This window comes from Equus przewalskii, chromosome X, assembly GCF_037783145.1.
Source record: "Equus przewalskii isolate Varuska chromosome X, EquPr2, whole genome shotgun sequence".
NCBI lineage: Eukaryota > Metazoa > Chordata > Mammalia > Perissodactyla > Equidae > Equus > Equus przewalskii.
In genome coordinates this window covers 43,174,962-43,196,047 of record NC_091863.1, presented here as the reverse complement: position 1 = coordinate 43,196,047, position 21,086 = coordinate 43,174,962, and the positions used below count along the sequence as shown (strand labels likewise).

The 21,086-nt window shown below is 38.8% G+C and overlaps 1 protein-coding gene across 7 annotated transcripts in view; it reads right to left on the bottom strand.

Moving 5' to 3' along the window:
• Nucleotides 1-20,025, bottom strand: part of WNK3 (WNK lysine deficient protein kinase 3) — a 168,945-nt gene extending 148,920 nt beyond the window's left edge. For 2 of the 7 annotated variants that reach the window (XM_070605478.1, XM_070605482.1), the window contains exon 1: nt 19,843-20,025. The gene's annotated coding sequence lies outside the window, so the exon portion shown is untranslated. Of the gene's footprint in view, nt 1-8,558; nt 8,716-18,990; nt 19,785-19,842 lie in introns of those variants that run through there. The other 5 variants (XM_070605477.1, XM_070605481.1, XM_070605479.1 and 2 more) reach the window with 3 other exon arrangements.
• Between the last annotated feature and the right edge of the window lie 1,061 nt (nt 20,026-21,086).

The window sequence follows — 21,086 nt, the reverse complement described above, 5'->3', positions numbered from 1 at the left end:
GATGAGGACAGAGAGGCAGATAGTCACCAAAGATTTCTATGTCATACAATGTAAAACAAGGAGACCAGTTAGAGAGCTACTGCAATAAACCATGAAATAGATGCTGAGGTTTGAATGAGAATAGTGGCAAGAGAGATAGATTCAAGATACATTAAAGAAGTACTAAATGCAAGATTTACTGCCTGAATATGTCTGTAAGGGAAAAGGAAGAGTCTATGATAACTTCCAGAAATTTGCCTATCAGATAACACTACTAGGACATAGCTGTACTAACACCAGAGGTAAGAACTAAAACAAGAACTCATGAAGTGCTCTATAAGGTTACACTGCCAAATCAATATACTTCAAAAGTCACTTAATAATATTAGTATTGCCTGCAAGTAAGAAAAGGCAACCAACAATGCCTCACTTAAGTGGAGGATTTTTCTTTAACTTTTTATTTTAACATAATTTTGGACTTGGGAAAAAACCTGCAAGGATATACAAAGAATCCAGTATATGGTGCACTCACATTCCCCAAATGTTAACATTTTAGGTGAGATATTCTTAAGAAAGAATAATATTATTCATTTCACTTGACTGAAGGTCACTTTGAAGGTCACTTGAAGAAACCTGAAGAGCAGAGATCCATAAGACAAAAGGACTTCTAAGCAGACACAAATAGGTAAAATCAGAGAATTAGTGCAGAACCTCCTTTAAAAAATGAAATCTTACTCAGAACCCTAAAATGAAAACAGAAGGGCAAGTAGTACTGCTCTGGTATAATAATTCTAACATGTTTGGTCACCTAGTTTCCCAAACTACAAGATAAGAAGCAACAAATAGGAGAGATGGAGAAAGGAGTGTTCCCTCAGTCTTTTAAAAACCAACCGTAAGACAAAAAATGTCACTAAAGACAAAGAGGGACATTTTATAAGAAAAGATTCATTAGGACAATATAACAATTATAAACATATACATATCTAACAACAGAGCCCCAAAATACATTAAACAAAAACTGAAGAGAAAGAAACAATTCAATAACAACAGTAGAAAACAACTAAACAGAAAACCAGCAAGAATCTAGAAAACTGGGCCATACTATCCACCAACTTGACCTAACTGCCATCTATAGAACACACCACCCAACAAGAGCAAAATATACACTCTTTTCAAGCACACATAGAAAAATCTCCAGAACAGATCATATACCATGCAATAAAATAAATATCAATAAATTTAAAAGGATTGATATCAAACAATACCTCCTACCACAAAAGAATTACATTGGAAATGAACAATAAGGACAGATATATAGATCATTGAAATAGAATTGAGAGTCTAGAAGTAAACTTTACCATTTATTGTCAATTGATTTTCAACAAAGAGCCCAAGACTATTCAATGGGGAAAAACAGTCTTTCAACAAAAGGTTCTTGGACAACTGGATATGCACATACAAAAGAATGAAGTTGGACCTCTACCTCACACCATATGAGAAATGAATTCAAAGCGGATCATAGACCTAAATGTAAGAGCTAACAATATAAAACTCTTGGAAGAGAACACTTCAATAAACCTTAGTGACTCGGGTTTAAGCAATGATTTCCCAGATACAACAACAAAAATACAAGTGATAAAAGAGAAAATTGAGAAGTTGGACCTCAACAAAATTTAAAACTTTTGTGCTTAAGGATGCCATCAAGAAAGTGAAAAGCAAAAAGGCTGGAGAAAATATGTGCAAATCATCTATCTAATAAGGGACTAGTATTCAGGATATATAAAGAATTCTTACAATTCAATAATGAAAAGATAAACAATCCAATGGGCTAAAGATCTAAATAGACATTTCTCGAAAGAAGGTATAGAAATGACCAATAAACACATGAAAATATTTTCCATATTGTTACTCATTAGGAAAATGCAAATCAAAACCACAATGAAACACTACTTCATACCAATGAGGACGGCCACAATAAAAAAGACAGACAGTAATGGGGCCAGCCTGGTGGCACAGTGATTAAATTCGCATGTTCCACTTCGGTGGCTTGGGGTTTGCCAGTTCAGATACCAGGTGTGAAGATGGCACCACTTGGCAATCCATGCTGTGGCAGGCGTCCCACATATAAAGTAAAGGAAAATGGGCATGGATGTTAGCTCAGGGCCAGTCTTCCTCAGCAAAAAAGAGGAGGATTGGTGGCAGATATTAGCTCAGGGCTAATCTGCCTCAAAAAAAAGACAGTAACAAGTGTCGGTAAGGATGTGGAGAAAATGGACCCCTCATAACATTCCCTTGTAAAATGGCGCAGCTGGTTTGGAACATAGTCTGGCAGTTCCTCAACAAGTTAAACATAGACTTACCATATGACACCACTACCCAAGAGATATGAAAACATATGTCTGCAGAAAATCTTGTACACAAGTGTTCATAGCAGCGTTATTCACAATAGTCAAAAGATGGAAACAATCCAAATGACTATCAACTGACGAATAAACAAAATGTGAGATACCCACTCAATGTAATATTATTTGGCAATAAAAAGCAATGACGTGTTGATATACCCCACAACTAGGATGAACGTTGAAAACATTATGATAAGTGAAAGAAGCCAGAGGAAAAGACCATATCCAGTATGGTTCCATTTATATGAAATGTCTAGAATATGCAAATCTATAGAGACAGAAAATAGACTAGTTGTTGCCTGGGGCTAGGGCATAGGAACAGGACTTACTGCAAACTGTCATAAGGGATCTTTTACAAGTGACGGAAATGTTCTAACATTAGAATGTATCAAGTTTATATAACTATACATTTACTAGAAATCATTGACATTTATACTGGTGAATTTTATGGTACATAAATTATAGCTCAATAAAATATGATGTCCCTCTTTAAGAATAGTTTTTTTTTTTTTAAGATTTCATTTTTCCTTTTTCTCCCCAAAGCCACCTGGTACATAGTTATGTATTTTTAGTTGTGGGTCCTTCTAGTTGTGGCATGTGGGATACCACCTCAGCATGGCTTGATGAGCGGTGCCGCATCCACACCCAGGATTCAAACCGGTGAAACCCTGGGCCACCAAAGCGGAGCACGTGAACTTAAGCACTTGGCCATGGGGCCAGCCCCTAAGAATCTTAAAATAAAATGTTTTCACTAAAATAAAAGCCATCATAACATCAAATATGCCTTTTTAAAACTATACTCTCTACCTCCCCTACCCCCATTCTGTCCACTCTCCTTATCTTCAGCCTGGTCTCCTAGGTTGAGAATCAGTCTTCTGAAAGGAAAAGATCTGACAAAAATAAAATGTAATAACTAGCAGCCGAAGAGTAAACAACAAATAAGAAAAATAAATTTTAAGAAATAAGCCAAGGATCACTGACGTCAGCAACATGATGGAATGAACTTGCCTGGGACTCTCTCCCCTCCAACATACAAACAAACATACATACATCCATACAAACAACATACATACATACAACAACATATATACAAACAAAAAGGGGCATCCAAACTCCAACAGAGGACACCCTAACATAATACAAAAACATCAGAGACACGCAGCCACATGATGGAGTACAGAGAGGCTGAAGCCCCCCTCAGAGGAGCTGGAACGGGGTAAGAGACAACTTCGCTCCCTCCCCTAAAGACTGCGATCACTGCCGCAGGAGGATCTGTGAGGGAAGGAGTCGGGAAGGGGACGTTTGTGCTTGTGTGCAGGATCACCAAGGACACCCTAGGGCCCGTGAAGACTAGAGAGAAGCCCCTCTAATGGGGCAAAAGCTTTCACGGGGGATAACCTCCTCAAGCCAAGATCCCAGGAGACCAGATAGCGAGAGCGAATCAAGAAAGCCCGGAGTGCCCACAGAAGAAAGTGCCCCTCCCCCTACCAGTCCTGTGCCATGCTGCTCCACTGCCTGGGATATTGAGTGAAAGTGGAGGGCTCAGAATACGTGGCTCTCAACCCCCACCCAGTGGCGATAGGTAGTAACTGCAACCAAATAATATCAGAATGAGAAAGGGCTGACTTTCCAACATCAGACACTACATCAAATCTCCAGACCAGAGAGAAAACGACAAGCACCCAGAACTCAGTCCTGAGTACAGAGAAATATGTAAGCTAAATGACAATGAATTCAAAATAGCTATCATCAAAAAACTCAACAAGGTAAAAGAGAATGTAGAGAAACAATTCAACGAGTTCAGGAGCTACTTCACAAAAGACATTGAAACTATAAAGAAGATTCAATCAGAAATACTAGAGATGACACAAGGGAAGAGATAAAATAATACAGATTCCCTGAATGCTTGAGTGCACATCACAGAGGAGCGTATCAGCATAATCGAAAATAGACATGTTGAAATGCTCCAGACAGAGAAGAGAGAACTAACACTAAAAAGAAATGAAGAAAGTCTCGAAGAAATATCTAACTCAATGAGGAAATGCAACATAAGAATTATAGGTATTCAAGAAGGTGGAGAGAAGGAGAATGGAGCAGAAAGCGTGTTCAAAGAAATAATAGCAGAGAACTTCCCAAATCAAGGGAAAGAGGGAAATCTGTGTGGAAGAAACTTCCAGATCTTCTAGATTTGACAATGTAAAAAGACCTACTGCAAGGCATAAAGTAGTAAAACTGGCAAAAATGAATGACAAAGAATACTAAGGGCAGCAAGGCAAAAGAAACTAACATACAAAAGAATTCTTATCAGGCTTTCAGCAGATTCCTCTGCAAAAACCGTCCAAGCTCGGAGAGCACGAAATGACATATTGAAATCTTTAAAAGACAAGAATCTGGGGGCCAGCCTGGTAGTGCAGCACTTAAATGTGCACATTCTGCTTCCATGGCAGGGGGTTCACCAGTTCGGATCCTGGGTGCAGAAATGGCACTGCTTGGCAAGCCATGCCATGGCAGGCATCCCACATATAAAGTAGAGGAAAATGGGCACAGATGTTAGCTCAGGGCCAGTCTTCCTCAGCAAAAAAAGAGGAGGATAGGCAGCAGATGTTAGCTCAGGACTAATCTCCCAGAAAAAAAAAGACAAAAATCTTCAGCCAAGAACAAACTATCCAGCAAAAATATCCTTCAGATATGTGGGAGAAATTAAATCTTTCCCAGACAAACAAAAGCTAAGGGACTTTGTAGCCAAGAGACGCTCCCTACAAGAAATCCTCAAGAAGGCCCTCATACCCGAAAAAAGAAAAAAAGGGAAAAAGGGGTCATGAACACAGAGTAAGGAGATAAATAGGTAGACAGAATCAGAAAAGGATAGCAAATATTCAACTACAGAGTTAGGCTAAAGTGAAGGAAAACACCAAAAACAAAGACGACCTTGTTATTTTAACCACAAACTCACAACACAAGTTGGAATAAGATATGAGAAAAACACCTTAGGAGGGGAGAAGGAAAGGGACTAAATCGGTTTAGTCTAAGGAAATAAGAGGCCACCAGAAAATGGACTGTCTTATACACGAGATTCTGAATACAAACCTCAGGGTAACCACTAAACAAAAAAGCAGAACAGAGACACAGATAATAAATAATGAAAAACCAAAGAAAAGCATCAAACAAAACTACATAATTCAAGGGCTAGACCAAAACACACAGGATGAGAAATAAAGGAAATGCAGGGAAACTGGAAAACGAGTGATAAAATGACAGCATTGAGCCCCCATACAGCAATAATCACACTAAACGTAAATGGATTGAATTCTCCAATAAAAAGATGCAAAGTGGTGAGATAGATTAAAGAACAAGACCCAACAATTTGCTGCCTCCAGGAAACACATTTCAGCTCAAAAGACAAATGCAGGCTCAGAGTGAAGGGGGGGAACTCAAGAATACAATTCCATTTGCAATCGCAACTAAAAGAATAAAGTACCTAGGAATAAATTTAACCAAGGAGGTGAAGGACTTATACAATGAAAACTATGAGACATTACTGAAAGAAACTGATAATGACAAAAGAGATGGAAAGAGATTCCTTGCTTATGGATTGGAAGAATAAACATAGCTAAAACCTCCATAACACCCAAAGCAATCTAAAGACTCAACGCAATCCCAATCAGAATCCCAATGACATTCTTCACAGAAATAGAGCAAAGAATCCTAAAATTCACATGGGACAACCAAAGACCCCAAATTGCTAAGGCAATCCTGAGAAAAAAGAACAAAGCTGGAGGTATCACAATCCCTGACTTCAAAGTGTACTACAAAGCCATAGTGATCAAAATGGCATGGTACTGATACAAAAACAGACACACAGATCAATGGAACAGAACTGAAAGCCCACAAATAAAACCCCACATCTACGGACAGCTAATCTTCGACAAAGGTGCCAAGAACATACAATAGAGAAAAGACAGTCTCTTCAATAAATGGTGTTGGGAAAACTGGACAGCCACATGCAAAAGAATGAAGGTAGACCACTATTTCATGCCATACACAAAAATAAACTCAAAATGTATCAAAGACTTGAAGATATGTCCTGACACTATAAAACTCCTGGGAGATAATATCAGTAGTACACTCTTTGACATCGAACTAAAAAGGATCTTTTCAAATACCATGTCTTCTCAGACAAGGGAAATAAAAGAAAAAATAAACAAGTGGGAATTCATCAGACTAAAGAGCTTCTGCAAGGCAAAAGAAACTAGAATCAAAACAAAGAGATAACCCAGCAATTGGGAGAAAATATTTGCAAGTCATATATCTGACCGGATGTTAATCTCCGTAATATATAAGGAACTCGTACAACTGAAGGATAAAAAACAAACAACCCAACCAAAAAATGGGTAGAGGATATGAACAGACATTTTTCCAAAGAAGATATACAGATGGCCAATAAACACATGAAAAGATGTTCAACATCACTAATCATTAGGGAAATGCAAATCAAATCTACACTAAGATACCACCTTACACCTGTTAAATTGGCTATAATTACTAAGACTAAAAATAACAAATGTCGGAGAGGGTGTGGAGAAAAGGGAACCCTCATACACTGCTGGTGGAAATGCAAACTGGTGTGGCCACTGTGGAAAACAGTATGGAGATTCCTCAAAAAACTAAAAATAGACCTTCCATATGACCTAGCTATCCCACTACTGGGTATCTACCCAAACAATTTGAAATCAACAATCCAAAGTAACTTCTGCACCCCTATGTTCATTGCAGCACTATTGACAATAGCCAAGACATGGAAACAATCCAAGTGCCCATCGACTGATAATTGGATAAAGAAGATGTGGTATATATATATGCAATGGCATACTACTCAGCCATAAAAAGGACAAATTCATCCCATTTGCAATAACATGGAAAGACCTGGAGGGAATTATGCTAAGCAAAATAAGCCAGTCTGAGAAAGACAAATACCAGATGATTTCACTCATATGTAGAATATAAACAAACACATGGACAAAGAAAACAGTTCAGTGGTTACCAGGGGAAGGTGGGTGGAGGGTGGGCACAGTGGGTGAAGGTGAGCACTTATGTGGTGACAGTCAAGAAATAATGTACAACTGAAATTTCACATTGATTTAAACTATTATGAACTAAATTAAAAAAAAATAAGCCAAGACCTTCACTAAGCCTTTTCCGGGGCCTTTTCATCGTAGATCCAATAGCTTCTTGACCATAAAACAGAGTTTCAGAACACAGGCTTTAGAGTAGTATAAACCTGGAATCAAATCTTGGTTCTGCCTCTCACTCCTCAGAGATTTGGGGCAAATTACTTAACCTCATTCATTCTTAATTTCATTTGTGAAATCTCACAGGATTGATATGAAAATTATCATATAAACTACTTAGCATGGTGCTTGGCACAATATAATAATCAATAAATGGAAGCTTTTTTTTCTACCTCTTAATAACCCATAGGAGCAGCACTATATTAAAGCACCATATTAAAGCATCAAAAATACTCAAGAAAACATTAAATGATTTTCAGGAGACTCTATTTAGTAAGGCCAAAATGTATATAATATACTCTTTTAAAGCTTTCCAGTAATAAACCATGTTGGTATAGCTAAAGGAGTATGCTTCAGTAACCAGGATCTCTCTTCTACATTCAGCAATGCAAAAACACAGCTCAGTGAAATAGGCCACAAAAATCAAGCCTTAAACCTGAAGTTTCTTTCTGAGTTCAACAGCTATATATCATAACCTGTGTGTGACCATTTTTTTTCCTTCATAAAATGGTAACACAGCAATCTAAGCCCTAAGAATATGTATAAATACAACTGCAAAACCACTCCTAGAGAGACTGAAATAATAGGAAAAATCTCACAAATCTGCACCCTATATCTACTCTTTCAACATGTTTGATATATAAGCTTGGAGCAGTTGAGTTAAAAGTTCAAAATAATTTTTCCCCTGTAACTTTTTGTGGTTCTATCCATGGGAAACCCAGCACACAATCAGTACTTTGTCAATCAATGACTCAAGAATTTCTTCAAATTTGGGAACCAGCAATTGAAAGAATGCATATTTAAATAATCAAAATTACACAGTAAATTTTCCGTTAGCAATTCTCTCTCTCACACACACATATGCATATTCATGAGAATAAACATTTACCAAGTGCCAAGTACTGTGTCAGCGTCTGGGGATAAAAGAAAAGTCAGTTCTTGTCCTCAAGGAGCCTACAGTTTATCAAAGTTTAAGACATACTACTGTTGACTTCTGGTTCAAGAAGGTGAAGTGAATCCCTCTCTCTCTTGTATTTTTCAAGACCCTGGAAAAGCGATAGGAAAAGAACATAAACGTATACATCACAAGTCAAGGACATGAATGGAAAATGGCATAGCAAATACAAGATTTCAACAATTTCTGACAGAGAGAAGACAGGAAAGAACTGACTGAAAACATAAATCAAAGGATGCTCCAATCTAAAGTATATAATAGAAAGGGTTCCAACCTAGGAGGGAGCAGACTTGCGGGGCAAAACTCCAGAGGGACTCCACATGCAAAGACTGATCCCAAAAAGAGCCAGAGTGAGAAAAAAGCTGAAAACAGGGATTAACTGAAGGTCTGAATTATGATACAGTTGATGAACTCTCCCCCTGAAAGAAAGAAATCCCTGCCTGCAGAATACCAAATTCAACAAACTGGGAAGAATAAGGGTGCCCCAAAGCAAAGGCCTCTGCCCTCTGGCATTTGGGCCGTCCAAGTGTAACAGCCAGCTTCCTACCTAGTTACCCCAAAATAAAGCCTACCAGTTGTAGGCTGTGTACTCTACCGAGGTACACAGAACTCCCAGTTAGCCCTTCTACTAGGTCATTCTTAAATACGAACAGAATCAGGAGACAGCCATTTGACGAAAATCTTTAACACAGAAGAGAAAGATCAAGAAAAAGAAAACAATGTCCTTGGAGCAGCTGAAACAATTCAAGAAACCATTATTAATTTAGTTTTTAAAAATATAATCATAAGATTCAAAAGTAAAAGATAGAGATATATAATGGACAGGTTCACTCCCAACCCTGTTTCCTATCCATTCAGTTCCCACCACTCCCCCAACCACTCATTAGATTCTTGTGCAGCCCTCTGGAGTTTCTTTGGGTAAATAAGCAACATAAATATACGTTCTCCCTCTCCCTCCCTTTCTACACAAAAAGAAGCATAGTATATACCAAGCTTGCTTTAATAGTCATAATAACTTAAGAAATTTTTTTCCCTGTCAGTACACAGAGGTTCCTCATTCTTATTTTTTAATATCTATATAGTATTCAATTATTTGCTATGACAGATAACACTGAATATTTCATTTTGCATATGTGTGTGTGTATACACATACATGTAAATTCCGTGAAATGGGACAGCTGGATCAAAGGAAATCTGCATATTTAACTTTTATTGAAGTACACTAATATAGCCAGAAGAGTACACATAATACATCTGCATCTTTATATAAAGCTGCCAAACTGCCATCCATGGTCATTGTACCAATTTAAACTCCCACCTGCAATGTGCGAGAGTGTCTTTTACCCCACAGCCTTGACAAGAAAAAAGGTGTTATCAAACGTTTTGATTTTTAACACTCTGATAGGTTTAAAAAAGGAAACTGTGTGGTTTCAATTAGCATTTATCTTATGAGTGAGGTTAAGTATCTTTCACATAAACAATAATTAAAGTTAGGAATAAGCCAAGAATTTCTATTATCACTGTTACCACTTAAGGAAATAAGACTTACAAATATTGGAAAGTAGGAAACAAAACTCAGAACTTGCAGACTATACGATTATCTATCTAGAAAATCCAAGGAAATCAACTAAAAAACTATAATAGGAACTAATAAAAAAGTTCAGCAGAAAGGCCAAAGACAAAATCAACAAATAGAAATCAACGATTCTGCTATACATCAGCAATAACCAATTAGAAAATGTAATTAAAAAACAACTATCCTAAGGTGAGGGCTCTGGGGTAAGGTGGCGCCAGGAGGGGGTCAGAAGGGATGGCTGCCCCAGAAGGACAGGTCACTGTGATTTAAAAAAAAAAAAAACTATCCTGGTCATAATCGCAACAAAGCTATAAAATATTCAGCTAGAAATAAACTCAAGAAGAAATATGCAAGACTTATATAAAGAAAACTGTAAAATTTTAGTGAAGCACTGTACATAAAATATACCTTTCTTTGGTAGAAAGACTCATTATCAGCATCTTCACAAACTCCCCTCTCCCAGATTACTCCAAAATCAATGCAAACCCAATCTAAATCCCAAAGAGATGTTTTTGTCCCAAATTTACAAGCTGATTTTAAAAAAGCACAAGGAAAGCAAAGAAAATCTTGAGAAAGAACGAGGAGAATTTGCTTTACCAGATATTACATATAATATAGCTAGAGTAAGATAAACAATGTGGTTTCAACACAGAAATAGACAAATGGACTAAGGGAGAACAAGAATCAGTACAGAAACAGACACATGTATGTATGGGAGTATAGTGCACGGGAAAGATGGCATTTCAAATGTGTGAGGAACAGATAGCATAGTAACTAGTGTCAGAATAATTGGCTATCCATTTTGGGGGAAATTTAAAGCCCCACTTAAAACCAGAAACAAAAATAAATTCCAGGTAGATTAGAGAGCTAAATGTAAAAACCAAAACTATATAACTACTAAAAGAAAACACAGCAGAACATATTTCTAATCTGAAGAAAGGCTTTCTTAAAAAGGCAAAATGCAAGACCATTAACAAAAAAGCTAATACATTTGGCCATTTGACCATGAACAAGGTTAAAAGATAAGCAACAGACTGGGAGCAAACATTTGCAACATGTATAGCAAAGCATTAATATCTAGAATATATAAAGAACTAAAAAAATCAGTGAGAAGAAATACAAATGGCCAATACACGTATGATTGGGGATGGCTCAAACTCTTTAGGAAGCAGGGAGATGCAAATTCAAACAACTTAATATCATTTTTTGTCCAAGAGATAAGCAAAAAAATCTGTTAATATCACTTTTGAGAAGTGTACGAGAAATTCGACACTCCATGCACTGTTGGCAGATAAACTGGAATAGCCTTTGCATATGGCAAATTCCAAGTATCTAGTGCATATTTGTCACCTAGCAATTCCACTTCTTAGAATCTACTTGAAAAATATTTTTGTACGTGTAAAACTATGTATGTACAAGGATTTTTTACTGAAGCATTGTTTGAAAGAGCAAAAAAACTGAAAAGAACTTAAATATCCATCTGTAAGAGAATAATGGAATAAACAGCAGTACATCTATATTTAGTAGTAACACGCATCTGTTTAAAAAATAAGAGATGGATATATACTGACGTATAAAACTCTCCTACACATACACACTCTTAAGTGAGAAAAGCAAGTTATAGTACATGTACATTACTTCTCTATATCATTTATGTAAAAAAAACCCACAAAACTTTATATTTCTAAATGTATTCATATATGTGTAGATGCATATAAAAAAAGACTGGAAGGATATGCTCTAAACTGATCCTAGTGGTTAAAGAAGCATGTAGTACGAAATACTATGTATCCACTCAAATGAATGAAGTGAACAGACATACTGGCGTGAAAAGAGCCCTAAATCATATTCTTTGGGAAAACAGCAAGTCATAAAATACGTGTTTTTTATTTGTATATGCATATACATATGCAAGTAAATACAGAGAAAAAGGACTGTACAAGTTCACAGTCAACTCTTAACAATGGTTACCCACCAGGAGGGCAGGACATTGGGTAAAGGGGGACTTTAAGGTTTAATCTACCTCTATATTATTTTAATACTTTAAAGCAGAATTGTCCATCAACAACCTGTACAAAAGAACTAGTTAAGGATATTATAATTTCCTAAACTAACTGAAGGAAGGACAAAACAAATAAGATATGTACAACATGTATTCAAATGAATATTCTCAGTTAACACTTATTGAGTGTTTTGTGCCAAGCACTGTAAGCCCTTTCATGCATTTTCTCATGTAACCATCACAAGAATCTTGAGGTAAATAATATTTCTATTCCCATTTTACAAATGAGGAAACTAGGCTCAAAAAATTAAGTTAACTTGCCTAAGATCACACAGCAAGTAAAAACCAGGGCCAGAATTCAACCCAGACATCTGACTCCTAAGTCCACTCTTAACTACTCATAATATGGGGTAACATATGACTTGGAGCCACATGCACACACTATATACAACCCTGACTTGCACAGAAACACATACACTGCACAACCACATCACAGTCATTGTGAGTTTATAACACTAAAATGATCTTCTTCCTCACTTTCATCCTCCAGTTTTGCTTTAGCAAGGTCATTTCCTCAATTAAAGACGCCCATTTTATGTGAAAAATAATCCTGGGTCCAAATTAGAAAAGGGGTTGAAACCACCTCCATATTCTTTCATCATAAAAATTAAGCAATTCCTATTTATCAATCACCTACTCTCACATCCCTAATTAACACCTTACTCTGCCTAACCTTTTATAACAGTGATTGCCAAAGTACAGACGGCCCTCAGGCCAAACCCAACTCACCTCACTGCCTGTTTTTGTGCAGCAGATGAGCTGAGAAAGATTTTCAAATGGTTGAAAAAAAATCAAAAGAAGAATAGTATTTCATGACACATGAAAATTATTCAAAATTCATATTTCAGTGTTCATAAATAGTTTTATTGGAACATAGCCACGCTCATTCATTTACATATCGTCTATGGTTGCTACCGCAGTAGAGCTGAGTTGATGCAACAGAGACTCCTTGGCCCGCAAAATCTAAAATATTTACTACCTGATCCTTTACAGAAAAAGTTTATCAAATCTTGCTTTAGGGTTTTCAAAAGAACTTCTTCTATTTAACTCAACTACTCCTAACAACAACCCTGAGAGCTACTTGGCATTTTGAAAATTAGAAGATTTTAGAATTCTGAAAATTAGAAGGCTCAGAGAAGTTTAGCGTCTTGCCCAAGTCACAGAGCTAGTAAGTGAAGGGGAGAATTCTGGAACCCAGGTTTTCTAGCTCTAAATCCAACATACTTTCTATCATACTATCACTTTCTAAAAACCCAACCCCTCCCAATTAATCAATGAGTTTAGACATTTGCTGCTAAAATTTACCACATGAGTAGAGACATAAAAGCTTTAAGTTGGTGGGAAAACATTTCTCAATTGAGAAACTTTGACTCAAAAAATATATTAACAGAATGCATTGCATTTCATATGTAGTTGTATAATTTACAAAGTATATTTTCTCATTTAATTAGCAAAGAAACACTGCAAAATAGGTAGGGCTTTTGTTTTGTTTAGTAACAAATAAGGAAAAAGATGCCTACAGACTTGCACAAGATTATACTGAGGCAAGACCAGAACCCAGGCTGACTCCTACTCCAGTGACATTTCCACTTGGGAACACTGTCTCTTCTCACAAGGAATGTACCTGGGTTTTTTTCCCTTTGAAACAAAAAACAGTAACTCACACATTTTTAAATAGTAGGAAATCTCAGGTGTTATTTTAGAAGGGATAAATTAACAAGGTAACAAAATAACAATTAACAGAAGGGGTATAATCAGAGGTGAACTATCACCTCATAGGTCTTAGAGCTGATCAAGCAGATTTCTCATTCTTGTATTAAAACACATCTCCTAGTTTTTTAAAAACTTCAAATTAATGTCCCTATTTTAATTATGCTTAACTAGAGGCTGAGATTTACCAACCAATTCTGCTGTGCTAAATTTTAATCCTCATTTTTACAAGTAACTAAACTAAAATAATCTTACATTATTCCTAAACAAATAGGATAATAAATGGGTGATATAGCCTAAGCAAATAAAAAGTCTCCACAAGGAACTGATCGATATACATTTTGGTCAAGAAGTTGGCTCACAATCATAAACTATTTAACACATAGATATGATTGCTTTAAGGATAAATCTAATGGCAATTTCTGGTTAATTACAGACTAAATCTGCTTTTTTTTCCCCTAGTTTTAAGCAAAGATTTCACCCTATACAAACAGTTTGAAAACCAAAAAATACTCATTATTAAAAACATCACTTATGTAACTTTAGCATAATGATTGCCTAGCTTACCATATGGAAAATGCCTCATCACGAAAGTCTCAAAGAGCTCTAGAATACCCCCACATTTCAAATATAAGTCATGACCTTCAAAAATGCATTGAGAAACATTTCTCCCCCACAACTTCCCAGAGTGATTAGAAATCACCACAACATAGCTTCATTTAACTAATATACACATATAGTATTGTGTATTATGTATTTTACAGTTTTAAAAACTTCAAGTTAACCCACACGAAAAAGAACGAAGCTGGACCCTTACCTCATACCATATATAAAAATTAACTCAAAATGGATCAAAAACCTACTATTAAAGCTAAAACTATAAAACTTATAGAAGAAAATATAGAGGTAAACCTTCATGATCTTAGATTTGGTAATGATTTCTTAAATATAACACCAAAAGCACAAGCAACAAAAGGAAAAAAAGATAAATTGGACTTCATCAAATTTCAAAACATTTGCGCATCAACAGATACTACACCATAAAAAAAGTAAAAAGACAACTCACAGAGTGGAAGAAAATATTTGCAGATCATATATCTGATCAGGATCTTGTATCTAGAATATATTTTTTAAAAACTTACAACTCAACAATAAAAAGATAACCAAATTAAAAAATGGGCAAAGGACTTAAATAGACATTTCTCCAAAGAAGAAATTCAAATAGCCAATGAGCACATGAAAAGATGCTCCACATCATTTGTCATTAGAGAAATGGAAATCAAAACCACAATGAGATACCACTTCATACCCACTAGGATGGCCATAAAACCCACAACAAAACAAACAAACAAAAAAAACCCCAGAAAGTAATAAATTGTTGGTGAGGATGTGGAGAAATTCAAACCATTATACACTGCTAGTGGGAATGTAAAATGGGTGCAGCAACTGTGGAAGACACTTTGGTGGTTCCTCAGCAAGTTAAACATAGAATCACCATATGACCCAGTAATTCCACTCCTAGGTACATACTCCCCAAAACTGAAAACATGCATTCAAATAAAAACTTGTACATGAATATTCATACCAGCATTATTCACAAAAGCCAAAAGGTGGAAAGATCCCAAATGTCCATGAACTGACAAACAGATAAACAAAATGTAGTATATCCACACAATGGAATGTAATTCAGCCATAAAAAAGAATGAAGTACCGATACATGCCACAACATGAACCTAAAAAACATGCAAAGTGAAAGAAGCCAGACACAAAAGGCCATGTATTATATGATTCCGTTTATATGAAATATCCAGAATAGGCAAAGCTATAGAGACAACAGACTAGTGGTAGACAGGGGATGTGGGGAAAGCAGAATGGGAAGTGACTGCTTAATGGGTCCAGGGTTTCCTGTTGGGGTAATGAAAATAGTTTGGAACTAGATGTGCAACATCATGAAGGTACTTAATGCCACTGAATTGTATACTCCAAATGGTAAATTTTATGTTATGTGAATTCTAGCACAATAAAAAAGTTACCAGGCTAAAACACAGAAAACAATGTGACGTCATTTCTATTTTTAACAAAAGTTAATGAACAAAATAATACATCCCTGGAAGAAAGGGGCATTGAAGCCTCACTTCTGCAGTAAGTTAATCTCAACATTTTCCAAATCAAGTATCTCATGACACGCTCTACCAAAACAATTAAAAATGGCATCAAACTCTACTTTTGAAGCTTTGGGAATTTCTGAATGAATGCCTTTAAAAATGTCCCTTACAGTCATCAAATATCTCCTAAGAGTGCCATAAATTTTATGATCTCAAAGAAAAATGGAAAAGATCCACCCCTAAGAGTGTATTCTGGCTTTTAGCCAAGAGACATAATCAAGTATATCTGCAAATAGAGCTGGTCTACTTATACTAAGATGGGAGACTGAGAAAGGAAGGTTTTTTCTTACACTCAATTCCCATCCCCACAAACATAAACACAAAAATTTAGGCCCTCCATTAATTATTTTTTAAGTAAATTACCTGACTAGAAATCTGATAGTAATTTAACAGTTCTCCTTTTCTTTACTTCTGAGTATGCTGGTTCTTTGCAACCACTGGCTTTATCATTTACTGGCTAAGCGATGGACGCCTTATTGAAAAGAAATTCCTCTACTTTACAGAAGAAAGTTAAAGTCTGAGTTACAGAAACATTAACTCCTAAAATACTATAGAAAAATTATATTAACAAATGCAGACCTGTGACATGAGGATTAACATTGGTCTAGAAATCAGAACTCCAGGGTCTACCACTTACTTACTAGGGAAAGTCTTATTTTTCTGAGCTTTATTTTACTCTCAGGTATAAAAAGGAAAACAATTTCCCGCCTGCCTGCCAACAGAAGTACAGTAATAAAAATATGTACGAGGTATGATGGGACCACTAAAGAGGGGCACCTAACCGAGTGCGGTGGAGGATGCTAGGAAAAGGGGGAGCAGCAAAGGCTTTCAGGAATAGCTAATGACGGAAGTTAGTCTAAAAAAATGAGTTCAAATTCAAAAGGAGGGGGAGACAGAGCATTACAGGTTGCAGGGCGGGGGCATCAGAAGCAAAGGCACAGAGAAGAACATCACAAATCTGTTTGTTATTCTCCTTCTTTAACAGTCAAGGGCTCCTAACTCCGCAGGGTAGTCCTTCACCCCACCCTCAAAGATTCCATGCTCATCTCATTCCACTCCCCAAAGAGACCATGCTTACACTTTCCAGCCTCAATACTTGAATGTTCTTCCACTCCAGGAACATATAATTCAAAACTGGGAGACTACCTTGTCTGCCAAAGTTAGTGTAACATTTCCAGGCTCTCATGGTGCTTTTATACTTCGGCGCTACTACTTAAGACACTAAGTATTCATCTTAATACAAGAGAATATGAACATAATATTAACTTTTGTATTTAAACTCTGGGTAGCCAAAACAAGGATTACACTCTTTCCAACATCAAAGCAGAATAAAAGAAAAAGGACATGGGAATGTTCCCAAATTTGCAACATTTCCAAGATAAATGATATATGTCAGTAAAGTTTGTAAAAAGTAATCATGAAAAGTTAAAAATCCATAAACTATTAATCTTGACCTAGAACAGAATGAGACCATCACAAGACATCCTTAACAGAAGATAATTAATGTATTCGGAGAACAAAATGTCCAAGTAATCTGCTGTAATTTAAACTCACACTAAAAAGCAAGTGCCAATTTTCAAACAAGGTAAATTCAAAATGACTTTAAAAGTCATGTACAATTATTTTACCACTCAAAATCAGCTTTAGTGCATCTTAGCTATCCTTTAATGCAAAGAATCTTTCTTTTGGACTGTTGATTTTAAACAATTTTTAAACTCATCAACCCAATGGAGAGAAACTGTCTAGAAGACATTCACTGCTCTGTGTCATATAGTGAGACCTCTTCAAAAGTTCTCTTGGTATTACAACTAACTATAGACGAAAAACAGGTAACAATGCCTCCCAAAATTGGATGCAATCACTACCATACAAAAGGTTTTCATAACTTAAAGGCTATTTATTCATATAATTGCTTCAGTCAATAGTAACTCTTAAGAAGTACTAGCCATAGCACTCCCATCTGTTTTGAGGGTTCAATTTCATTTTAACAAGATCTATCAACTCCCAAGATACGGAGATACACACGTGCAGGATTTCCACCCACATCCCACTACATAAATGTTTCACCACTCTTAAACTTGTCCAAAAAAACCCTCTTTCAGAACAGTGAAGCCACCTCACCACTTTTATCCTAACCCCATCATACCATCTCCTCCCCATCCCCAACCTGTCAGTCACAGAACACACCACCCATTCCCAAATAACACCTCTCAATCTCCTCGAACCTAACCCATTTATACAACTAGCTAGCAATATCCCTCACCCCGATCCAGACGTAACGACCTTCACACACATCAAGTGAATCTCTAAACTAAATCCACTTTCCCCCACCCCATTACCCACTGAAACTCAACTTCCCATACCCGAAGCGATCTTGCCTTTCAGTAGCCTCAATCCCTCTTAAATAAGATCACTCAGTCCTTTGTCAACCGTCTCGCGGCCCCCCTCATGTATTCTCCTCACCTTCCCCGTTCCCTAGTCTTCCATCAACTCCCAAAGTTGCCACCCTCCAACAAAAACGAAAAAGAAAAGACAAAAAACGCACCTCAACCTCAAACCTGCCCTTCCTCACTTTCCCCTCTGAATTTCCCTCTCCGCCTGTTCGCTCACACCGACAGCAGCTACGATAACCCCGAAGACCCGAGCCCGGCCTCGTCCCATACCTCTTGGTGAAGGCAATCACCCTGCCTCGCTCAAGCCGCCCCCAACTAGGGCGCTTACTCCGAACAGACTCTTGGCCGCCGCTGCCTCCCTCCATTCATCCCCGGCCCATTCATCTCTCAGCCCGATCCCAGACACGCCCCCCGGCCTCCTCCCTCTCTCCCAGCACCCCTGCCGGCCCGGGACCCTCACCAGGTTTGAGGCTCTCGCGGAGGGAGACTGACTCTTTTCGCTTCTCCCTCGCCCTCTTTCAAGCCTCAACTCGCCCCTCGACGAGCCACACCATAGAACACACACATACACACACACCGCCTCCTCCTCTATCGCCTCCTCGGATGCTTCTTACTCCCCTCCTCGATGGCTCGAGCTCAGCACCGCGTTGTGTGCGCGTGCGCGCACGAGCGTCTCCCCGAGAGCCCACCGGGCCAGCTACGGCCGGTAGGTAAAGAGCGGGCGGGGTTAGGGGAGTGGGGTACGAGCCCAAGCTCGGGCTCGCCCGGGAGCTGAGCAGGCGCACGCGTACTCCAGCCAGGGAATTCAGATGGAGAGGAGAGGAGAGGGGGGCGGAGGGGGACGGAGGGGGGCGGGGAAGGGAGGGGAGAAAAAGAGAGGAGGAGGGGCAGAGAAAGCCGACGGAGCAATCCCAACTCCGAACGGCCCTTATTACTGCGAGGTGCCGAGTGGCTAGCCAACTGCAGCATGCGCACTCCTCCCCCGCCCTCTTCAACGCAGCGGGAGAGAAGGATGCGCGTCGAGGAGAAAGGCTTCTCTCCTTTCCAAAAAGAAAATCTCAGTTAGGAACCACGGGTGACGCCTCCTATGTGTTCAAAAGCTCGCTCTCTACGGCAGATTTACCCTCTCCTCTCCAAAAAAAGAATTAAAAAGTCCAAGCACACTACTTTCTACCCACCCACAGCCCACCCTCAGTTCTCCTCAAGCATCTAAATGCGGGAGCTCTCCTGAGATGTGGTACCCGCCGGCACCTCTTCGCCAGCCACCCCAAACTCCTTTTCCAACTCCCAGCTTTTCTCGCGAGACCCATACCTGCCGGCTTCGGGATTAGAAATCGAGGCACAGATTTACAAATACCGGTCTCCCGGTTACGTTGCGAGGGCAACGACCACAGCATGTCTCCCCCACCCCCCAGGACCGCAGTGCGCGCGCGCGGGGGCTGGGCGACAAGGAAAGTAGGGGTGAGAAAGGGAAGCTATGAAACGGATTTTTGACAGCATGTAACCACTAGGCCTGGGCACGTGCCCTGCGCTTCGCAGGCGGATGCGGTGTACCCTGGGAATTGTAGTTTTTCTTCCCAACTCTAGTCCTACTCCCACCCTCAGCCTTACATAGGCCTCAGGCCGGGAGGGGGATTAGCGACGCCATTTTGCCGGGAACAATGGCCCTCGGCCCTAGCGGTGGCGGGTGGGGGAGGGACTTATGTTTTAAGGGTTCGGTTAACCTCCCCTGGCCCCTCGGTGCCATAGCAACCCCTTCAGAAACCTGGCCACGCCCCCTCGCTGTTCCTCCAGGCTCCCAGACTTCGCGCATGCGGAAAGGCCACCTCCCCTTGAGGCTGGCTCTCAGCTTCTCGTACCGCCCGCCTTTCAGATTCTCTAGTTTGTAGTGACTGCTACCTCCTTCGAGCTTTCACTACATGTTAACCTCGGCACAGCGGCTTTATTTAAGACCTACTTCGTGCATGGTATCAGGCGCAGTGCAGAACTGTTTCTCTCATTCTCACATGAACAATCCTGGCTCCACAGAGGAGGAAACTGAGGCTCAGCAAGGGAAAATGGACATGACTTGCTCAACTTCACACAACTGTGTATGGAGGAGTCAGAACTTTAAGCCAGGTGTGCTCACTCCAGAGCCCATGCATTTTTCAATCCCCCAGGCTGCATCTGGTGTCACAGCCCCTGAATGAAAACTCCTAAAGGGCGGAATTTCTTTCTGAATGCCCCTCAAGCCTTAGCAGGATGCCTTGAGGGTAGGAGCCTGTGTAGAAAATGCCCAACCTCAGGGCCCTATCGCTGAGTTATACCAATCTCTCCTCTGTCCATAATTTTCTTTTTTCTTTTCCTTCTGTAGGCCTCAGAACCTCAACCTTTTACAGCTCTTAAAAAAACCGTCAATAAATTTAACTCTGAGATTTCCTAAGTCCAAATGGTGGGAGCATTGCACCCTTGTTTCTTATCTCTACACCTTTCCTCTTGAAGATTGCTTATTAATCCCAGTATTTCTAGAACATTTAAGGAAACCAGACCATGCCCTTAATAAATTTAAACCCCCAT